This window comes from Balaenoptera borealis (assembly GCF_965194805.1).
Source record: "Balaenoptera borealis genome assembly, chromosome: 6".
Classification (NCBI taxonomy): domain Eukaryota; kingdom Metazoa; phylum Chordata; class Mammalia; order Artiodactyla; family Balaenopteridae; genus Balaenoptera; species Balaenoptera borealis.
The window spans coordinates 55,867,321-55,891,159 of record NC_138863.1 but is presented as its reverse complement, the minus strand read 5'-3'; the positions used below and the strand labels follow the sequence as shown (position 1 = coordinate 55,891,159).

The following is a 23,839-nucleotide window of genomic DNA, read 5'->3' as shown; positions in this document are numbered from 1 at the left end:
ATGATCTGTGTCATTTCTTAGTCTGTACGGATTGATTTTTCTCATTATTATGGGTCAGATTTCTTGCTTCTTTGCATGCCTGGCAATTCTTGATTGGATATCAGACATTGTGAATTTTATGTTGTTGCGTTCCTGATTTTCTTTTCTTTTTTTTTAACTTCTTTAAACATTTCTCAGTTTTATTGGGGAATGCAGTTTTGATGGTTACTTGGAAATAATAATTCGATCCTTTTGAGGCGTGCCTTTAAGCTTTGCTAGGTGGGTCCAGAGCAGCTTTAGTCTAGGGCTAGTCTGGCCCCACTACCGAGACAGTAATCTTCTGAGAACTGTACCCAGAACTTCATCTATGTCAAGGTTTTTCTCTAAAATTCTGGGTGGTGGGACCACGGACTGCTCCCCCGCCTGGGCGAGCTCTGAGGATTACTCCGCCTTCTCCTTCTCGCTGGTGCTCTCCAGCATCAGTGGTTTCCTCACATGCCTGGGGTGAACGGCACCGAAGATGCAAGGGGCCTCTGCAGATCTCGGGAGCCCTCTCTTCTCTGCGGCTCTTCCCTGCGGACTCACTTCCTTGGCCTCCCCAGATTCCTGGCTCTGCCTCCTCATCTCAGTGGGACCATCGAGCTCTGCCTGGGTTCCCCTCCCTGTGCTGTGGCCTGGACACCCTCCCCAGGGAGAAAGCTGGGGCACCTGGAGGGCCCATTTCATTTGTTCCCCTTTCTCAGGAATCACTGTATTGTGTTGCCTGTTGCCCAGTGTCTGAAAACTGTTGTTTTATGTATTTTTCTGCTTGTTTTTGTTTTTCGGTGGTTTTCTTTTCCCCCTGTTACTCTGGTCCAGCAGTGGAAGTCCCTATAATTGGTTTTAAACAACTCTGTCTTGGGTACTAGCCCATGAGCTCCGAGGGAGACTGGAAACAAGGCCTGCATCTTTGGATCTCTAGCTCCGAGCTCAGTCATCTCTGGGAACAGCACCCCTCCTCTACTCCACCCACAGAGCAGTGGCAGGAGGATGGGGTAAGGCCAGGACGAGTGGGGTCAGGACGGTCTGACCTGCTACAAGATCCTGCGATAAAAGCAACCTGAGAATGAGCCCCTTGGGAAATGAATATAGTATTCTGTCTTATTACCATTATTGCTGAGAGCTTGTTTTTATCAGTTCGCTAAGCTGCTAGGAGTGTGACTCTTGCTTTCCCGCTGCCATCAGGATCCACATCTGCTATCATCTGGCCCCATGTGTGCTTATTAGTTGACCACAATCACTTCTTGGAGCTCAACTGCTGGATAGATGGAGGCAGATGTGGGACAGGGGAACAAGCAGAGAAAGCCATGCTCTTAGAAAAAGTCCCTACACCTACAGTCTTACAGAGGGGAGAGAGGAACACCACCAAATTAAAACCAGATTTTCCTGGACCCTGAAAATGTCCAACCATGTTATTAATACCTTTAAAAAACTTTGAGGAAATTATCTGAGCTGGCTATTTATTTTTTTAAAAGACAAAGAGGGAAGATGGTTTTTACTTCCTATTGTTGACTCATGTATTTCCAGAGTGTTGGCAATAAGAATTATATTTTCCGCTGTCCTCCATCCCCACCTTACCCAAAAGAAATAATCAGAAACTAAGAGATACAATGCATGGCAGAGAAGAAAGAAATTAAAATATTTTTTAAATATCAATTTTTTGATAAAATATGAAAATAAACTTGGAGCCCCTCTCAAATATCTTGTTTGAGGCAATATCCCGTAATGAAGATGTGATCACTTTTCTACCATGATTATTTAACTTCCTGGGTGAAAATGTCCAAAAGCTGACTTGGGCGTTGGTATTTTGAAAAGGAAAGTAATTGAAGACATGACCAGCTGGTGTCATCTCTGCTCAGACCATCAACAGAAGGGGCAAGAACGCATGCAAGTGGTGGCAGCTCCTGAAATTCTCTTGAATTCTCGAGACTGGCCAGCCACATGTGTAAAGGGTACCTATCTCCAAGAAACAAAGGAGGCTTCTACTTAAGCTATGTGACTTCAGAGAGAAGTGGCTAATTGTGCAGCAAACCCAAACTTTTAAATTAGTGAATTATTGAACTGCTAATCCTTCTTGGTTCCCAAAGGTAAAGATTATTCATCATTGAGTCTGACATATTCCTGAATTTTACACGTCAGGTTGCAATGCTGTAGTTGCTAAGAATCCCAATTGGCTTGTCAAACTTCCATTCTTCCATTGTGTTGTAAAGGCCAGAGCCAGTGAACTGATTGTCCTGAACTGAACTCATGCCTTCCTGCGAACCCTCCTCTGCTCTCAGGTTTACTCCCTCAGGGACCTAAGCATTACCATCTCCACCCAACTGCCCAGCCCAGCAATCTACGGATCATCCATGACCTCTGCCTCTTCCCCCGCATCCAAACTATCACCAAGTCCTCTCAATCCTACTTCCAAAGTGTCTCCGTGTGTCAGTCTAGTGCCATTTCTACCACCCTACTTCAGGCTGCCCTCACCTTCTCCACTGCCTTAACCTCCTGCAGCTCCTACCTGGACTCCCTGCTTCTTCCCCTGGGTCCTGTCCAATCAACTCTCATTGTAGCCATCCTGGTCAATCAAAATCACACATCCGAGTTGGCTGCTCTCTACCCTGAACCTTTCGGTGGCTCCCATATGATATGAATGTGTTGTAAGACCCTACCAGAAAAGGAGAATTGTGGGATTAAAAGGGAATGAAATCCAGAAATAACACAGAAAAGAAAAGAACCATAAAGCCCAATGGAATATCTGAGTTATGGTACAAAAGCAGAATTTTGAAATGCTAAAATAATCCCTTTGAGTCTTCTAGAAAACCTGAAATAAACATCTTTCTATGCATCTTAACATTTTTCTGAGTAAGAAAATAAGCTACACTCCACATGGTGTGTTTGGCAGGGGAGTAGCTGAAGTGTTAGTTACTACACGTGGGAGCAGATGGAGCTGGCTGTGGGTCCAGATGGGAGGCAGTAAGCAGACTCTCCCCAAACCTCACTCCTTCCCTCCCCAGTTCAATGGCCTTTGAAACCCAAGGTTGTGTAAAAATTAATTTGCATTAAATTACTTAAGATAATGTATTAACTACCACAGGAGGCTTCCAGCAGTTTTTAAAACTTGCTTTGAAAAACAAATAATCAAACAATAATGGTGAACACAGAAGTGAGCCAAGACTTCTTTGGATAGATGTTTTTAGACATTCACATTAAAAATACCACCTTTAAAATAAAGCTTTAGTATGTAACTTGATCAAGTTGGAAAATTAGTAATAATTGTTTATACATGTCACACGTGTACCTGTGCCAGGCACCGTGTTCTGTTGGGTTCTTCCCTGGCTAGAACACAATGGAGTAAGAGGCTCTAGCCTTATGACTTCTGCCTCATTGGGGACGGAGTCATTTACTCCACAAGGACTGTGGTATCTCTAACAGAGACTGCTAGTTGCCTTCCCACCTCCCTTAAGCTTAGGAATGGCCAGGGAGGTGCAAGCAGAATTCAGAAAGAAGACCTTCTGAGAAGACTCTTAAATGGGAGTTTATTCAGTTGGGAAGTGCATCCTTTTGCCCTTGCCCCTATCTCCTTCTTGCTGCTGGAATATTAACACGATGGCTGGAGCTACAGTGACCATCTTGTGACTATGAGGCAACCTTGAGTATGGCAGCCATGTGCTAAGGAAAGATAAACAGGGACTGGGTCTCTGATGGCTATGGAACTGCCACATCATAGCAACCTAGAACTGACTTCTCTGTATTATTTTTATCAGAGAGATAAGTAAATTTCTATTTTGTTTAAGCTATTGTGATTTCAGATCTCTGTTACTAGTAGCCGTATGCAATTCCTAATTGAGAGAATTGATGTCAGGTTGTAGGTCTCTATTTTACGGCTACCTGTGTAGGTGTCAAAGGATTTAGGCATCTTGATACTTGAACAAATTGACCCCCTGCATCGGGTAGTTGTGAGTTAACTTTTTCTGGCAGTGGATTATAAGTGAACTGCAGTAGACAGCAGAGGCTATATACAGTCCCTTTACCCTTCCTCAGGTAACAATCCACTCCATGTGCTCTGAGAAGGAGCACAATTCAGTCCTGACCAACACCAGTGACCGGTGTGGGGATGTGGATGTGGGTGTGGCTCAAGCTAAGGCAGTCAGAGGTCTCACAGGGTTTTCCCCAGAACTATTGGAAGTGAGGCTTTCTTTTTCTTCTTTCTTTTGGTGTGATAATACCTAGAATGAACATGTGACCTTAGAGCTGCCAGGATGTGTGAGGAAAGCTTGGTTGAGAATGAAACCAAAACATAACTAGGAGGCAGAGGAAAGGGGGTGTCTGTCTTATGATATCCTTTGAATCCCCTGGATGTGGCCACTTGCTGCCCAGTCAACTGCACCTCTAAGCTCCCCAGTTGCTTGAGCCAACAAGTTCCCATTTCTGCTCAAACTCATTTGAGGGAGTTTCTGAGCTCCAAATCATGGGCCTTTTGCTATGGTCCCTCATTGTTCTCTGTCACCCCCAGGAATTACTTGAGATTGAAACCCCCCACCAGACTTTGAACTGGTGGCTGGCATAAGGGAGTCTCAACTTGCCCAGCATAAAAGGTTGCTGCTAATACTCACCGGGCAGCCCTCTCTACCCAAGTTCATGAGAGTCAGGGACCAGCTAGCACTTACCTCTCTTCTCCTTGAACCCCCAGAGTCTGCCAAACAGACTCTTTAAAAGGCTTTAAAGGTTGCTGAGTCTGAACCGCCCATGCTATGGGGACTCAGAAGACCCTAACAGAGGATGCCAACTCCCCCTGGTGGCAAAGTCAGCTAACCTATGGGATTTCGGCTTCCAAGAAGGAGGACTCAAAGGACCTGGGTGACGGCATCAATTTAGCCTGCGTTTTTCCTAAGGACCAGGTGAACTCAGACAGAAAGGAAAAACAGCAACTAGCTGTTATTTTCTCCTTAGTGGAAGCTCAGTGTCACTCCACAATTATCACATCGGGTGAGAGTCTCTTTCCAGTTGGGAAAACTATTTTTCTATATGTGATATTAACTCTGCAGATCTGTTACAGCAGTAACAGTTGTAGTATCTATTCAGCAGTAACAGGTTGGCTATGTCTGATTTTTGCAAATGCCAAAAAATATTGTCAGATCTTTCTGTTTTGTTAGTGATATTTGAGAGCTTAAGATCTAAATAATGTGAGAGAGTTACCCAAATTAGTAGTAAAGATGATAAAGCCACAGAGATAATACTTACTATGAGGAGGGCAAGCAAGCTCATTAGAATCCAACATAAGAATGATTCAGATCTGTAATCGGAATCCTAAGGGCATAGTCTAGCCAAGTTATAACACTGATGTTTGTAGCATCAATTCTAATCTCCTGAAAGCTAATTACAGTACTAGTAATAACTTAGAAAGAAAGACATCATTTTCTTTCCTAGGTTTGAAGCAGATTAATAGTGACTGTAAAAGTGAAAATGCTTTATTGAAATTTTCTCTCCCTCTTTTCTTTCCCTTTCCATTTCCTTCCTAATCTCTCAAGTTTCTTGTTTTGCTTATTTTATTTACATGCTCAAGGGATTCCTTTGTGGGAAATGATATTTACAAATGAGATTAACATTACGAATTAATGAGGCAGGAATTTTAGTCTCCTTGGATTAACAGCATTGTTATTTCCATAATACAGGGCAAGAGTTTTAAACACAATGTCCTCCGGGCCAGGCCAGTAAAGTTGATGAATGAAATAGGCTGCACGATACAGTTGGGAGTGGTGAGGCCTTTGGCAAACTGGATATGTTACACGTTATAAACAGTGTTCAACTGAATGAGACACGTCTGTGGGCCGAGTCTACTCTGAAGGCCACCCACTCGCTCTTGGTGAGAGAGAGTAAAACACACCTTGCCAAAATGAGCTAATAACTACTGCGTACTGAATGTGTCCAGTGTTCCGCGTGCCATCCTGGGGCCTATCCAGATGGGAGCTCATTAAACCTCACAACAATGTGGAGAGATCGGTATTGTTGACCCTGTTGTGACAGATAAGGAACCTGAGATTGCGGAAATCAACTTAAAAGGACCAAAGTTTACATGGGTAAGTATACAGCAGAGCTGGAACGTCAGTCCAGGCCTGCCTGAGGACAAAGCCCCTGGTGTCTTCCCATGAGGGATCTCAGTGGGATGTTGGTGAGGACATGTGTCTCACACTTGACTACAGTGTCCGGACACTGGAGCAACTTTTCGGTTCTAGTGTCCTCGGCACTGCTTCAGGACAAATTCACAGGAGGGAGGCAGCCTCACGCCACCTCCCAAACATTAGGTGTAGACAGTGAATCTTTCATCTGTGACTCCTCTTTTCAAGCCTACCCTGGGAAAATAAAGGTTTTAAGTGGTAAATCACGGCAGGCCTAAAGATGGCTCCTGTACACGGGAGCAAGGAGACCGCTTCTTCTGTTATAATGAGCCCCTCTAGGATTCTGTCCTAGGTTATCCCGTTGGTCAGGTTTTCAGAGCACACTGGTAGCTAATCAATCATGTTCACTGTGTAGGCAACATCTGACTTGGAAGGAATAGCTGCTGACCCAGAAGCCACAGCCTTTGATGAATGGGGCTTCACGTAAGAGGTGGTTGGAACATGTAAGTAAAACACAGCCACATGGTAACAATCCACCTCTCTATACACTGGAATGTTTTCTGGTGAAACTATGCCACTTGAGATTTTATAGACATATATATATACATATATATACACATATGTATGTGTATGTATATAATCTATTGTTTTTGCAAAGTTCAATGTGTAAAAAGAACCATTTTAAAAATTTATTTTTTGAGCTGCAAGCATTCATTTACTATATATATTTTTGTATACTTCTCACATGCCTTGAGCCCTAGGGTTCTCCAAGCATAATGGCTGGGGTGCCTGTGTGGGAGAGGGTTTTACAAATGTGGAATCCCTTGCCCTTAGTGTGAATGGTGTTCTCAGTAAGCTACCATGGTACCTCCTAGAATGGATTCTAGAATACCCTATTATCATTTGCCCTTCTATTTTTTAGCTGATATTTGTACTAATGAACTGCTTAGGGAGTGCCATTCAAATCTAATGATGCCTGAGTATTTCTTGTGAGAGTTTAAAGGTGGTCCTCATGCCAGCACCAAACAGGGCTCAGATTTGAGACAGAGAGGGAGCCGTCAAAGTCTGTGCATCCCAGAGCCCCAGATCGACAGCGAACCAGACCCAAAGAATCCATGAGAGATGTTTTGTCTTTAGGTAAACATCCTTGGGGACAAAAATCCTCTATTATTTTACTGGTCTCTCTCCATATGGTAAGAGAACCTACTTTTTCTTAATTTTACAACATAATAAAGAAAGATTTTGGGGAAAAAGAATAGGAAGACAAAGAAAGGGGTATTTTGCACATACCACTGGGTGTATCATTAGCTGGCCTTTTGTCCAAAGAAAGGGTCACCTTTAAGATCTGATGGAAGGTATGTTATTGTGGCTTTATTGCATTGCTAACTCTCCCAAAGACTAAGATATGGGAAAAGTTTGTATGTGTGGGGACAGCAGGACCAATACTCTGAATTTTTTTAATTAAATTTTTGAAGTATAGTTTAAGGAAGGGAACATTAGAATTTTATGAACAAAAACTTCCTAATAGGTGACGTTTTTCTTCTTTTCAATGTTGGGAAGTTTTATGTTAATTTAACTTTCAGATATTGGTCATTTAAGATTAAATAAGCATCCCAATAAGAAGACAAACTAGATTTGTGTTTGAACTAAATTCTAAAGCTTATATGGAAAAATAAACAAGAATACCTGGAAAATACTGAAAGAGTAATGGGGAAGGTGAAACTAGGCTTATTATTAAAATATATTATAAAGCAATATTAATTAAAAGAATGTGATTAGGCAGACAGAATAATACAACAGAATAGAAAGAGTAAAAATAGAATTAAGTTTAAGGGAATTTTTGGTGTATGATGAAGGTCACCTTTAAAATCATAAGGAAAATGATTAGTCAAAAACTTATGGGGAAACTGGGTAGCCAACAAAAAACTAAAGTTGGATTCTGACCTCACACTTCACATTCAATCAAATAAAGCAAAACCAGATGAGTCACAGATATAAATATAAAAAAATGAAACCATAAAATACTAAAAGAAGTTCTGAGAATTTAAAATTTTTTATAATTTTGTAATGGGAAAGTCATGATCTGTATGACATAAAATCCAGAAGCCATAAAAAAAAAAGATGAATTTGACTACATAAAATCAATGTATTCCTGTATAGCATAAACAAAGTGAAAAGATATATGACAACCTGGGAAAAATACTTGCCACTTTTGCTACAGATACAGGTCTATTTCTTTAATATATAGTGAGCTCCTACAAATCAATAAGAAAAGACCACCAGCCCAATAGAAAAATGGGCAAAAATATGGAGAGTTTACAGAAGAAAATACAAATGGCTCCTAAGTAAATAAATCTGTACTAAAAATATGATCAGACTCATTTATGATATGGCAAATACAAATTAAAACTACCATGAGATAGATTTTGCACCATCATATTGGCAAAATTCAAGAAGTTTGATAACACATTGTCTTGGTAAGAGTGTAGAAGGAGAGGCACCTCAGCCACTGCTGGTAGAAATATAAATTGGTTCAGACTCCATAGAGAGAAAGTTGGCAATATCTATCAAAATTTCAAATGCCCATACGCCAAATGCCCACTAATTCCACTTCCAGGTATTTGTCCTACAAATAAAGTATGAAGATGATGCATTTACAAAGATATTTATTGCACTTTGTTTACAATAGCAAATTATTAGAAACAACATCAGTGTTCACAAATAATTAATAATTAATTATTGATTAAATACTTTATTCTACATCTTTAAGATCTAAACTCTGCAGCCATCAAAACAAATGTGATAGCTGCTGTATGGACACTGAAAAGGAGTGATCTCAAAAATACATTAAGTGTAAGGAAACAAGGTATGGAGCGGGATAGACACTGTTCATATATGTGTATACATGCATATATACACACACATACATGTATATGTATACATCCATATATGTATTATACACCAACTATATCTCAATCAAAGAAAAAACCAAAAACACTGTATTTCTGCTTTTGTATAGACTGTTTTTGGATGAAACTGGTTAATAGTGGTTGCCCTGAGGGAGAGGACCTGGGTGACCTGGCGACAGGAGTGTGAGGGAGGACCACTGGAGGACCACTTTTCTCTAATACTTTTGTGCCTTTTGGACCTTTTGAATTCTGTTCACTGGGCATGTATAAACTATTTAACAATAAAACATTCTACTTAAAAGTGTAACATGAACTGATAAAGGAACTAGCAACTTTTGATCATGTGTTAGAATTACTCAATAGCAAGTCATTTCATTGTTAATAAAGAAAGCTTACGAGTACAAGGATAAAAAAGAGAAATAATTATTTCATAAAGATCAAAATAATATAGTGCTTTGCCACCATGATTCAAAAATTATCTCAGTACCTTAATGCACACTGTGCTAATGTTGTGTGTAAATCCCCTCCCTCCATCCACATTCCAATAAGGGCCGACTACCTCATTGATCCTAAACATTTCCTCTGAAAAGCGATCAATGTCCCCTGCCTGGACATTAAACGGATTTTGAAAAACTCTTCAATCCGTATCAGTCTCATATCCTTATTTAGTTCCTCAAATTTGCCCTCAGCTGGGAATCGTGCAGGCGACTGATTCTGTTGTGTTCACCACTCATTTGAAGGGCCCCATCCATCATCATTTCTAGGCCTTTTCTGATGCAATGTAGCTTGTTCTTTGTCTTTCTTAAAAACTGAATGGCTGTTAAATTATCCATTTATCTTCCTTCAGATTTTCTGTTCAGTTTCTCAGGCCCTCTCAGGGCTGTCTTTTCTACCTTGTTTGCTGACTTTTCATTCCATTTCCCCTGTTCTTAGAGGCATCTTGGTTCACCATGCTGTCCTTCAAAACAAACTCCCTGCTTCCATCTGCTTTCTGTGTGTTTGAAATCTGCATCACTACTCAGATAGATTTCCTTTTTAAGCTCTGTCCCTTCGGGATAGCTTTGAACACTTGGAGACAATATGCTTCAATATGTAGGTGGCAGAGTATCTTGGGACAAACCCTACACTGGAGGTCAAAAGTCTTGGTTTCTAAACCTAGCTTTGCCACCGTCAAGCCAGGTCATGGGTAACCTTTCAAGGTTTCACTTCCCTCATCTACAGATGATCTGCAAGCTCACTGTTAGATGAACATTCTAGTATTACAATAGCGTGTTGCTTCTGTTTCAGGGGACCTGATAAGGACCTGAGGTTTGTATAACATTAATGCCTGCTCACACATCATCTCAGGTGGCAGTAAGGTCCTATCAGTTAGAAGCCCAGATTTGAAGGCAGAAAAAAAAAAAAATCTAAGCTCTGTCACTTAATATCTGTGTATTCTTGGGCAAATTACAGAAACTCTCTAGCTTCAGTTTTCACATCTGAAAAGGGGGATGATAGTAGTATCTAACTTGATATTGCTAAGAGAATTAAAACAGATAATGCCTGGAAAGTCAGTCTGGTGCCTGGCACATAAGAAGTGCTCAGGAAATGTTGTTATAGACGCACTACACCTTAGTGAGACCAGCAGTTCGGCTATTTACTATCCAAACTTCCAACAGAGGCTACTGAAGCTTAGAGATGATATTAATGATAATAACAAGAATAATGACTCACATGTATGGAGGGCTTTAGCATGTAATGTTTACTTTTCCCGAAGCATTTCCACATACTCTATCTCCCTTGGTTCAGACTCTTGGAAAGACTGATATTAACTATCATCAATTCTACTTGCTCCAAGAAGAAAGTCACTTTGTAAGGCCAAAGGCGTTAAAAAAGCAGCAGAGTGGAGTTATTTTCATTCAAGCCTTCAAGCCAGTGGTGATCACCATGAAAAGAAAGCTGAGGATAAGGAGCTGTAGGTTTTACTAGTAAGGAGGGGGGACCTGGAAGAGGACCCTTATAAAAACGCTCAGCCCTTATTGCCTCATTTTAGGTCTCTTTTCTCTTTCCCTCTGCCTTCTTCTTCTGTGTGTGTCTCTGTTGTTCTCTTTCTCCTGTCATATTTAGATTTTCAGCTGTTCACACCACCTGTAGCACTAAGATCATAGGTGACATGTTAAGTCAGGGGCTTGGAGAATCATTCTTTTCCTGTTATTTTATGGTTCTCTAGCTTAACCCTCCCTTTGCTGGTGGGAGACATTCACACGCTGAAACTCCCCCTAATTCACTGAGGCGATTCTGAGCGGCAAGTATAACCTCCCTAGTTTCTCAGCCATGAAATAAAGACAGAAATGCTAAAGCCCACCACAGGGCAGCTCAGGAATGGTAGGTTATTTCAGGGCATGCTGAAGGCATGCGATGCTGAGGGAACGCAAGACCTTCCTAGCAGCTTTGTGATAGCCCATTCCTTCCCTATCCTCTTGCTACACTGGCTATGCTGCTGCTAGAGGCAGCCCCGGGGGTCCCTCGGCAGCTGAGTAACAAGCTAGAGACCCCTGCTCTAGCCTGGTGAGGGCAGAGGTTCGGGGCACCCAGTGTGTGCGGGGCATTGCGGCTGACAGAGACGGGGAATGCAAACGAGAATAATGCGCAATAAAGGAAAATGCAGTGGGTCCCGGAGGCTGGGATATCTACCTCCTGGGCGCAAACAGAGGTTTTACAAGGAGCTCGTCCTCCGAGCGGGTTCCTTCAGTCAGAGCAGGATTTGCTGGAGGGAAGAGGGAAGGGTAGGCCGGGCAGAGGCAGCTGTGTGAGCAAGGGCTCGGGGGGTGGAATATGAGAGGGGAAGCCATCTGGGAAAAGGCAAGTGGCTTGGAATGTCAAGAGCAGAGGGTACAAGGGGAGGAGGGAGAGGAGGTGAGCATGGGCAGGTCCAGTGCACCAGCTTAGATTTTTTTCTTCTGTGATGGGGAGGGAGAGTCTGAAGGACCCACAGCCAGATTTGCTTTAGGAAGGTAATGCTGGTGTTTCGGTGGAGGATGGAATTGAGGGGGTGAAGGGGGGGGCTTCCCAGCATGACGAGGGTCCGAGTGGTAGCCGCTGGCAGTGGGAGCAGAGTCAGGAGAGCCCAGTACAGGAGGACCCGCAGGAGGGAGAAAATCATGACAGGGCAACTAGAAAATCCTAGAGACTTTGGTCCTATGCTATAGCATATTTGTCTTTTTATGACATTAGAGGCTTTTTGAAGTTGTCTTTTGTTTTTTGCATTTCCTGTATGCTCTGAATTCTTTTTTCCTTCAGTGTTTTGATTTGCTTCCTTTCCTTCACATTGGAGGCTTTCCTCAAACATACTGTGGCCCTTATCTGGTAGTGTATATTTACGTGCAAGGCACTGAAAGACTTATTCTGGGCAGTGTATAAAGTGGGGCAGGGGAGCGGGAGAGGCTCTGACTGTCGCTGGGGGTGCGTCCTGCAGGGAGCTGCCGCTTCCACTGAGGGAGTCCCAAGTGCAAGTACATGCAGATCTTTCGTCTGAAGCTATTCTCTTTCCCTCAAGAGGAATCCCACTTTTCTGCTCCTGGGACTACCTGGCTGCTGGCACCCTGAGTGCAAAGTAGGGGGGTGTCCTGGGGTCCAGCCAGTCTTTCCACAGGCTTTTAATTTCCGCCATGAGTTCTCCCAATTAGCGCTCCAAGAGAAGAGCTCTCTGGTCTGACTTGGCAGCCTTTGCAAAGGCTGTTTACCTGGCTGTGTGGATAGTGGGAGATTCCTGAGACCCTTTTTACCAACTTCCAACCTTTCCTCTTGTTTCCAGGCTCAAGCCTCAACCTCATTATTATGGATCGAATTATGACACACACCCTCCACTCAAAAAAAAAAAAAAAAAAAAGAGAGATATGCTGAATTCCTAACCCTTGTACCTGGGAACGTGACCTTATTTGGCAATAGGGTCTTTGCAAATGTTATCAAGTTAAGATGAAGTCATATTGCATTAGGGTGGGCCCTAAATCCAAAGGCTGCTCTCCTTATAAAAGAAGGCCATGTGAAGACACAGGAACACAGAGACACAGGGCAGAATGTCATGTGAAGACAGAGGTGGAGATTGGAGGGATTCAGCTACATGCCAAGGAACGCCAAGGGCTCCTGGCAACCACCAGAAACCAGGAGAGAGGCGTGGAATGGATTCTCTTGCAGAGCCTCCAGAAAGAACCAGCTCTTCTGACACCTTGATTTCTGACTTCTAGTCTCCAGAACTGTGAGAGAATAGATTTCTGTTGTTTTAAGCCACCCAGTTTCTTGTATTTTGCTAGGCCGCTGTAGGAAATTAATAGACCCCCTCTTGGCTGAACTTGGACCCTTGAAGTCCTGAACCTGTTCCTTCTGAAAGACAGATCAGCTCTCTTCCTGTTGATGTCCCCTTCTGCAGACAGCCTGGGACATAACTTCCTTTCCAGCCTCCAATATTTGAGGATATCTTATGCCCTCTCACATTTTGTTGTCCTTGAGAGTTTATATCTTTTTTTAAAGAAATGCAACGTTATTATTTCTAATCACACTTAATAGCATTAAATAATCAATAAAATATTGAACAAAGGTACTCATTTTAGAATTATGTCACTTAGCAAAAACAACAACCACCAAACAACCAAAAAAAGTAGGCAATGACTGAATAAATTATGACAAGTCACTGTTTGGAATACTAGGCTGCCGTTTCAAAGGACAATATGAAAATTATGTTAAGGATGTGGAAGCATGTTTTGAACTTTATCTTAAGTGGCCAAAGCAGAATACACTGGTGTACCTGGATGAAAATGTGTTTGCATGTGGACAAGTATGAAGGGGCATCACAGGAAAAAGAGAATGTGAGTCCTTCCTTCTACCCACAGTCTGCTCTTGACGATTTAGGTATGCTCTGAGGCCATATATGTTTTCTCTCCTGTACTCCTCATTTCCTTCCCGGTCCTCAATCGCACGTTGTTAATACCCTTACTTACAAACTGTTCAAGGCGTTGTAGGCTTTTTCTATCATGCTCCTTAAAATTCTTCCAGCCTCTTCCCATTTCCTAAGAAAGTTTATGTCTTTAAAAAATTCCTATATTATTTTATTAATGGAATTCTCAGAAGGATGTGGAATAAATTATGGAGGTCAATCCACCATCTTTTATTGGCAACATCAACTCAGTTACAGGTGGAAGTGTTTGGTCAAGGACAATTTGACATAAAGCCTTTCTGAGAAAGTATTTCTCTGGTAACCAGTTGAACAGAACTTACATTAACCCATTCGGTGCTCTAGGAATTACTCTCCCTGGAATCTCTACTCAGATCCCTGTATCCTCCCCTCTGAAGAATTCAGAGTTTTACTTTGTAAATGGGAGGTTTAAAGAGGTAGAGCACTGCCGGACTAATGGAGTGGCCTTTCACTTTCTCAGGGCAGTGCAGTGGGAAAAAGCAGCAAAGTAAGGCTGAGAAGACTTGGCTTCGAAATTCTGGCTCTGCTGTGTATTAACTGCTTCACTCTGGTTAAGTCCATTAGCTTCTGTAGGTTTCAGTTTCCTCATTTATAAAACTTAGACTATTAGACATTATAGGATTCAGAATGAAGCATTTTCTTCCTTCACAGAGTTAGGGTAAAATTACATTGTGTATGTAAAAGCGCTTTGTAAACTTTAAAATTTAAGCCCTATCCAGTGGCCACTATAGTCAGTATTCAATAAATGTCTGCTTATTGAGAAAGTATGCATAAGGATACCTTTGTATTCTTATGGGCTTTAATACTGAACTCCTTTTCCAAAAACTCAGTCGGATACAAGTCTTTAACTTCGTTTTAGACTCTGGCTGCCAGACTCAGCAGCTGGGCTGCCATGTTCACTGTCCATGAGGTTGAGAGCCTGGTTCCCTCTGACCACGTCTGCTTGCTAAGATGGGGCGATGTGCCTTGAGTGATTGATTTAATATTTTTACGGCTGCAGCTCTGATAACGAAATATAAGAATAGTGAGAGCTGAGGATCCAGATATTGCCTCCTTGAATTCTCTTAGGAGACAGTTTGAATAATACAGAGGATTCTGTTTGGCAATAGCGTAATAAGAATGCTTTATGTTTATCTCATGCCTCACTTCCCAGCAGCAAAAACAATGCTGACCCTTCAAATGAACTTTAAATTGCAGAGATTTTGGGGAGGCACTTAGAATGCAAAAACCAGTCTTTAAAGGAGGACTGGATTCATTTCCTAGTGAAAAATGCAAGTTTTCTTCTCTTTCTCCCTCTTTCCCTCCCTCCTTCCCTCCCTTCCTCCCTCCCTTCCTTCCTTCCTCCTTTCTCTCTCCCTTCTGCCCTCCCGCCATTCCTCCCTCACTCTCTCCCTCCTTCCCTCCCTTCCTTTCTTCCTTCTTTCCTTTTTCTTCTTTAGAGAGTCACAGAAGAGAGGGCCATGAAGAAGACGTAAATCCACGTTTAAAATATGCTTTCTTGAGGAACTGGAAAGTAACTTAAGTAAAGACGACATTCCAAGCCTTGTATGGGCTTGCGGTTAAGTGATTTTTAGCTTCGTGATTTCAAAGCATAAACACTTTTAAAAAGAGTTATTTATGCTGGTCAGCTGGATAGGGAGAAGTAGATCTTATCTTAAATTCTACCCTCAAAAGCCTTATTAGGGGACTTCCCTGGTGGCGCAGTGGTTAAGAATCTGCCTGCCAGTGCAGGGGACATGGGTTCGAGCCCTGGTCCGGGAAGATCCCACATGCTGCAGAGCAACTAAGCCTGTGCGCCACAACTACTGAGCCTGCGCACTACAGCCCGTGAGCCACAACTACTGAAGCCCATGTGCTGCAACTACTGAGCCCACGTGATGCATCTACTGAAGCCTGCGTGCTTAGAGCCTGTGCTCCGCAACAAAAGAAGCCACCGCAAAGAGAAGCCAGCGCAGCACAGCGAAAGAACAGACCCTGCTCACCGCAACTAGAGAAAGCCCGCGCGCAGCAACGAAGACCCAACGTGCCCCACCCCCCCGAAAAAGCCTTATTAGGGAGTATATTGTAACTTTTTTTTACCTGATTCCAGCATTTTAATATAGATTCATGATGGCAGTTTTGAGCTCATAAAATGCATATGAATAGAAATTAAGTCCTACTGTATAAAGAACAGGTTTTTAAAAGCTGCATGAAATAAATCAAAAGTCCATTTTATTTACAAGAAAATGTACACAGAGCTGGTTGCTTTATCAAGTCAAAGTCATTTTTTGGAGGTGGAAAACTTTCTCCAAATCAAACAACCTGGCATGTCAGGTATTCAGGAAGAACTCTGAGATGTAGCCAAGGGTGTGAAATGCCTTCACCAGCCACGTACCATGCTTGATGCAGGAAGCGACCTGAACTTTAATGTTCTTCTCTTAATGAGCCCTCTGGGCTATTCAGCACTTCACCCTACAGAGCACATTGTTATTTCGTGTTTGTATTGATAACTGTTAGGCACTGAAGGATCTGAAAAGTCTTCTAAGTCAAAGGACAATTATATTTAAATCATGATAATTTAGTGTTTTATATAATATATAATATTTCTTGAAATCTGTGTATATGTGCTAGCTCTCCCTATCAACTTGAATATTAAAATAATTTGAAGACTATATTTTCTGCCAATGCTGGAAAAAAGAAAATTTCATGTATTTCCTAGTTGAAAAAGTCAAAGCCCTGAAAAATTCATGGCTATAAACTGGTCTTTTTATGCTAGAATTAAGGACCAATTCAACCATGATGAGAACTAAACCACTTTCTAAGAAGATATCATAGGCCATATACTTCAGATTATGGGCAGGAATATAACAGTGCACACTCTGATGAAAGGTTTTATATATTTACAGATGATAATTTAAAATGACATTATAACCCTACTTTGTACATTCCACTGCTTATTAATTCTGCGTCCTGTGTCTCATCATTCACTCTTCTGTTTCTTCACTCGTTTATTCAACAAACAGCAGTTTGAATATACTTAGGCACCATTCTGGGTACCAAGAATATGATGGTCCCAAGAAACTAGTCTAACAGGGAAGAAAGACAGAAAAGACAGACAGACAGAAAGATGACCACAATACAGAGTGTTCCGTGTGGTTATGAAGAGATAGGTAGAGTAGAAATGCTGAGGGGGAGTAAAGGTTTTACAGAGGAGGTGACAGTTTGAGCTGCCCTCTTCCAGGCAGAAAGAAGAGGGAGGGACGTATAAGCAAAGGCAAAATGGACAAAAGGGTTCGTGAGTCCTGTGCTTTGGGGCAAATGGTGCATGGGTAACAGGAGATGAGGCCAAGAGGCAGGGGGCCTCAGAATGAGAGGGCTAACCCCAGGAATCTGGAAGGTATCTTATAGATTGTGGTAGTAACCTGAGGTTTTTAAGCAGGAGGATACCATGATCTGGTATTTTTTTAAAAAGGAAGATCATTTTGGCAAAAGTTTGGAAGACAGGGTATAAACTACATAAAACTGACACTTTTGAATGTTTATATTTCTCTTCCATTTGTATTTGACTAATAGTACATAGAAAATTTTGAACAGGTTTTACTATCAGCACTCCGATTTGGGTATAGCATATGTAACAAGGACAATAATTTGAAAATATTAAACCAATGTATTTTCATTCTGCTTGAATCGTGATGCCCGTGGCTTCCCACCCATTAGCTCAGTAGGCTTTCCTTCCCCAGGCAAGTGGTGGTTCCCAGCTAGAAACAGCGAACTATCATCACATAGCTTTCAGAGAGAATAACTCTCAATGTCAGCTTTGCGTGGTGAGAAAAGGGATTTCTAAATTCCAGAACTCTATCTCTTAGGAACCGAGCCTGGCTAGGTCAAATCATCAAGTCTGAGTACAAAGTTCTGGAGTGGGGAGCACAGAGGAGACTATATAAGGAGAGTTCCCATTAAACTAGGAAAAGGAAATTCAAAAACTTTCCACTCTGGGTGTTAGAGAAAGGGGAGAAGGAGGAGGGAGAGAGAAGAGGAGAGAAAGAGGGAGGAGAGAGAGAGACAGAAAGGGAGTGAGGCGGGGAGAATGAGATCAGAAGTGAGTGTCCTGGCTCTGCGTTCCCTGGGGGTCGAACCCTGGGGGTGAGGGGAAGGCTTGTTTCTTGAATCTCAGAGCCTAATTCAGAAAAATGACAGAACTTTCCTAGAACAAGTTGGCACTACCCAGGCGGCATATTAGAAAGAACCGAGGAAGCTCTTGTGTGGACGGCAGGGTGAAGAGAAAGTAGCTGGGGGTTCATGTGTGCCCCGCAGGCTGAGCGATGGCAGAGAACCAGCTGAGCAGGAAGCTGGTGGCGCTTGCCATGGTCTGCATGGACCGGGGTCTGCAGCGGCCACAGCCAGTGGTCAGGCCCTCCACGAAGTGCTCACTGCGCCCACCCCACAGTCCCAGAGGCCAGCTCGGCATCACGCCCAGAGCCTTGACCCCAGAGGCTGCAGGTGCACTCGGTCCCTCTCCCCCCAGTCACGGAACTCTTACAAAGACAGGTGAGCTCTCCTGGCACCTGGATGTCAGCTGGGGGGAAGAAATGGTTCTGACTGGGAACAATTCACATTTTAGTCTTCCCAAGGACTTGTTTTAACCAGAAGGAATTGAGATACTTTAATTGTCAAGTTTAAGTACCAGTCCCTGAACACCACCCCCCCCCACCTCCGCCGCCCATCACCAGGAAAAGGTGGAGCCAGATAAATATAAATTATAGAGAATATAGGAAGTTATTTTCTTCCCTCTCTCCCCCTTCCTTCCCTCCCTCCCTCCCTCTTTTTCTCCTTCTTCCCTCCCTCCCTTCCTTCCTCCCTCCCTCCCTCCCTTCCTTCCTCCCTCCCTCTCTCCCTCCCTCCCTCCCTTTCTTTCTTTCTTCCTTCTTGAGTTTTTAGAGTTATATATGATGTCATTCCATATATGTCCCCCCTTTGTAGGACAAATAAGAAATCAGCTTCAACTATTTCTTTCTCTCATTCACAGGAATACTAAAAGTCGTACAGAAAACATTTACAGGAAACTGATTTGGGTGGTGTCCTACTTTTTTTTAAGTATGGGATGAAATTGTTTCCCTCTAACTACATTCCATTCCTTGTAGGTTTTTAAGAGGAGATGATGTTATATTCTAACTAGTCACTCTGTAGCTCACTACTTTTTCTTTTTTGAAAAAAATTGAACACAAGGCATGAGCCATCTGGGGAACATTGAGTTGTTTTTGAAGTACTTTTATTGGTATCCAGAAAAAATTGTCTTGGAGTAGCACCTTACTTCCTCTTTTCCAGTTTAGCAATTCTAACTCCCAGTTTCTACAACTTCAACTATATTTTAAAGATTTTTTTTCCTCCCTTCTTTTCAGAGAGCATATTTAAAAAAATTTTTTTTAAGTCTTAATTGAATTTGTTCTTGTGTTTTATGTTTTGGTTTTTTGGCCGCAAGGCATGTGGGATCTTAGCTCCCCGACCAGGGATCAAACCCACCCCCCTGCATTGGAAGGTGAAGTCTTAACCACTGGACCGCTGGGGAAGTCCCCAGAGAGCATACTAATAACTGCATCAGGTGGAATGCATTTTCCAAAAAACCATTACAGCTGAAGGCAGAAAAAAAGCCAAAAATCACTGTTATCATAACTTCAGAAGCCCTGCCTGTTGCAGAAACCCCATGACATTTTTATACAGAGGCAACACTCTTGCCGAACTCTTCTTTTAATGGAGAGAGAGAATTATTCCAGCTAGATCCTGTCCAAGTCAAGCCGTTTTCATTATCTGTCAAACACTCCAAAATCAAGAGCCAGTTTGGGATGAGCTGAAAATCTGATTATGTTCATAATAAAAATTAAATCCCTCAATCCTTAACAAACAGAAGATTTATAATGATTTATAGTGTATCACTGAAATTCTAGGTGCCCTGAGGTTTGAGTTGAGAATGAAAATAAAGGGCAAAAACTTCGCCTGCTATTGCAAAGAGAGGCTCAGCGTGACGCTACCACATCAGGTTTTCTGTTTATCCCTAAGGCTGGTGCAGCAGTGACTTCAAAGTTTGATGGTGCCTGGGTTTTTTTTTGGTTTTTTTTTCTTCGTTCTTTCTTTTTGTTTTTTCTTCCTCCAAAGATGCTGAGCAGCAGGCTAATGGATCCCCAGCGGGGTGCAAAGACAGCAGAAAGCACAGGAATCAGATGTCAGTGTATTCCTCGGAGATACCCTGCTAGGACAGAGCTAACTAACTAGGGTTTTAGTCTTCTCTTGGGGGAACACGCTTTGATGGTTCCCTGCCCACTCTTGGCTTCCTATATGTTTCCTGATTAAAATGCTGCCACAGATAAATCATGACTTCTGCCTGTTAGGACAATTTTCCATTTTGTTTTCAAGGAAAAGTTTGGAATCATAAGCTTAAAAAGATGAGCAAGTTCTGGAGAATTTTACACTCACATATAAACATATGTATATAAGCATGTCACATCTCCCTCCTATAGAATCATCCATGGATCTGGGACTGTTCTCTGCATGTTCTTTCCCTACCCATTACTTTATTAGATATATCTATATATTTTCTGCCAGTCACTTTCAGTCAATTGCTAGATTGCTTAGGAAACTTCTTATTGAATAGATGTCGGGGGTTTGCGGGGTTCTCCTTGTTTTTCCTCAACACAGGCACAGATTGGAAATTGAAGTTGTCCCAGAGGTAAGAGTTTTGATTTTAAGTGTAATGGGCATCCAAAATGTACCGGTGTACTTTTTGTGGGTTCCCACCTATAAATAGCCCTTCAGGCACCAGACAGTATTGATAATCTACCCTTTGCTTGGAGGAGAGACAAAACTCAGCAAACTGAAGCGAAAGTGGAAAGAGCTTGATCTACTTTGACCAAGCACAACCCTCTCAAAACCATGAAGTGGAACCGACTTACCCAGTGAAAGTCAAAGAAGTCAAAAAGCTGCACTGAAACCACATCTGCATCTACTGCCCGGCTGCACCTCCGCCCTCGCCTCCACAAGCCCCGTCCTGTCCCAGGCTGCGCCCAGAAGCCTCAGGCACACAATGCCTTTGTTTGGCCTCTGCCTTTGCTGGACCGCATCTCTCCACACTGCTCCTCCTGCTCGGGGGGTCCTCATCGTGATGTACGTATCGTTTTGCTTCAGGCTCTACATGAGGCTTCTTGCCACCCAAACCTGCCCCACCTTGGGGTCAGCAGGGCCCTGGCCGTTACAAGGACATCTCTTGGTCTCATAGCTACCGTTCTGTATCCTTTTGCCCTCTGCCCAGACGGACTCAGCAAAGCCACGTTGGATTCTTCTGTTCCGTAACGCAGACTATGTCATCTCTCACAGTCTGGGATTTGTGCCATCTGCATACTTTCCCGTTTGCCTCTATCCTCTCAGACTCCTTATCACTGCACTTTCACATTAAAAACCCCAAACTGCCCTCTCAGCAACAACCTGAGTTCCTGCAGACATTTTGACATTTGACCAGTGTCATAGCAGGGACCTTCCTTGCTTCATGAGTCATTTCCTCAAGATTTTGTGTCTTCGCACTCATGGTGATTCCTGCCCACTGACGGATTCCGTTACCTTTCTGGAGCATCAACAGTTAATGTGAGATTAAATAATCTCACATTAACTCTCACGGTTAAATAATAAAAAACACCCAACTGCTTGAGATGGGACAAAATGAGGACCCTCAAGGGGCATACTTAAAGTCACTCTGCAAGGTTTCAGTCTGAGGGCTTTTTGAAATGTTGGTTTCAAAATTATATATTATATATATACATATAAATTATAAAGCATTATAAAGAATTTATAAATGAAATCCATGAGATTAAAAAAATAAGTGATGATAAGGAATTTTAAAAAAGAGCATGATTTTCATGCTGTGTTCACTGAGAAGATCCAGCAGCAGGTATGAATATGAACTTTTATAAACAGCTCCTTCCACATTCCTCTTTAAATGCCATGACTTTCCCCAGTTAAATAAGAAAAGATTGTGGGACAATATCCAGCAGAGGTAAAGTGAGGCAGTAGAAAGGCCATTACATCAAAACCAAGGCCACAGATGAGTAGGACAAAGCGAATTTGGTGGGAGTGTCACTTAAGCTTTCTATATGTCAATTTCCTGTGGATAAAAATAGCAGGTGTACCTAATGTCACAGATAGGGAGTAAAGTAAAACAGATGTGAAAAATCAGGAATGATAATATGATGGGTTAATATTACTCCTTAAATTCTGGAAGCTGCTATTTTCATTTGAAATTCAAGTAATTTCCTTTTTAACCTGAAGATTTCAAAGTATTTAATGGGAAGTATAAAAAGTAAGCCCAAATGACTGTGAACCAGTAATGAAACACTTAAATTAACATGAAAAAGCACACAAGAGTCCTTTCCAGCATTTACTGTAACTAATCACATAGGAAGGGTGTGTGGAGTTGGGTTCATTCCAAAGTAGCTTTTCAGACTAATACCAAAAATTTATCAGCCCCACAAATACATGTCTTCATCCTCCTAAGCTTTACCCACAGTAAAAGGAATTTATTAATTGCAAGAATTCATCTCATTTATGGCCTAAGTGTGCATAGGAAAGTGAATAATGTTAAAAAATAATTCAACATGGGTGGTCAAGGTCAATTTAGCAAAGCAAGGTATACCTGATACAACAGCGATGGGCCTTACACGTGGGGACCCAGCTTATCCAGAGACACCAGTGGAGCGAGGATGGGAGACGCAGATGGGAGAAAAGAGAGTTGAGGATCCTCTTACAATATCGTAGACATCATTCTTGATTTTTCATCCAATCTTTCATTATTAAATAAAAGAGCATTATGTCCCACGTATAACTAAAAGAATCTGTTCTAGATTCTTTTAAAGCTTTACTTGTCTGATTGTATGCTGTCATGTATTTAATGGATAATATAATACAAATAAGAACTTACTTTTGTTGCTTATAGTCATTAAAAATTACATTTCCATCTTCAAGACAGTATTCTAGGTGTTTTTATTTTTTACTTTTATTTTTTTTAGAGTAATGTGACAGGGCTCAGCAGTCCCTAAAAGTGCTGAAAGCAAAGTGGTAGATAAGCCTAAAACTTAATGGTTGTGAAGTCCTTAAAAAACAATACTGTGTTTTTAATGGAGTTAGACAGAGTGAGAAATGAAGCCGTTTTGCTTTCCCTCCATGTGTTTCTCACTTTGAAGTTAAAAAAGCAGCTCAGTCTGATTGAGGTAGGTAGGGGGTAAAGAACTGGCCAGGTTTTACACATGAAAGCAAATACTTAGAAGCAGAATTAAAAGCCAACGCACACTAAGCTGTGAGTGTTAACCCATGTCAGCCCTAATTCTACTCAAAAAGTGGAGTGTGAACATTCTAAGCTGATGACACTAGTCTCCTTGCCAGGAGCAGGGTCCCAAACTCACGCAGCAGGCCTGGAAACAGGGCGTGCACCTTGCTCAGGGTTCAGTGGTTGCCATTTGTCATGCATCTCAGACAGAGGCGGATGTTTAAGATGGAAGGGGCTTTTCAAACCCTGTGGCCCAGACCATGGGGTCAGGGCAGAAAACCATGTTTCATGGAACTCTCATGTCTAACATGATATTAATAAAAGTAAAAGAAAAACGTAAAAAAACTGAATGAGATTTCTATGGTCAAATGTTTGAGAAATTCAGAATTAATCAAGGTTAAACGTGTTTCTTTTCCAAAGGACTTCTCCGAGCCTTCAGTATTTTAATGTGCAGGAGAGGTTCCCTAATTATTGGGCCTGAGAGCTTTTTCTGAAAAGTTATGGGTGGATACTTATGTCCCATGGGGCACAGTTTGGGAAATACTGAGATAAAATATTACTATCCTTGGTTTATAGA

The 23,839-nt window shown here is 42.0% G+C and overlaps 1 protein-coding gene and 1 long non-coding RNA gene across 2 annotated transcripts in view; one reads left to right on the top strand and one right to left on the bottom strand.

The window, feature by feature from the left end:
* Positions 1-18,473, top strand: part of LOC309630436 — an 88,157-nt gene extending 69,684 nt beyond the window's left edge. The window contains exons 3-4 of the long non-coding RNA XR_014245666.1: positions 5,936-6,625; positions 12,825-18,473. This is a non-coding gene — a long non-coding RNA (uncharacterized lncRNA). The remainder of the gene's footprint in view (positions 1-5,935; positions 6,626-12,824) is intronic.
* Positions 1-23,839, bottom strand: part of PDE11A (phosphodiesterase 11A) — a 423,005-nt gene that overhangs the window by 4,485 nt on the left and 394,681 nt on the right. The gene's annotated exons all lie outside the window — the stretch shown is intronic.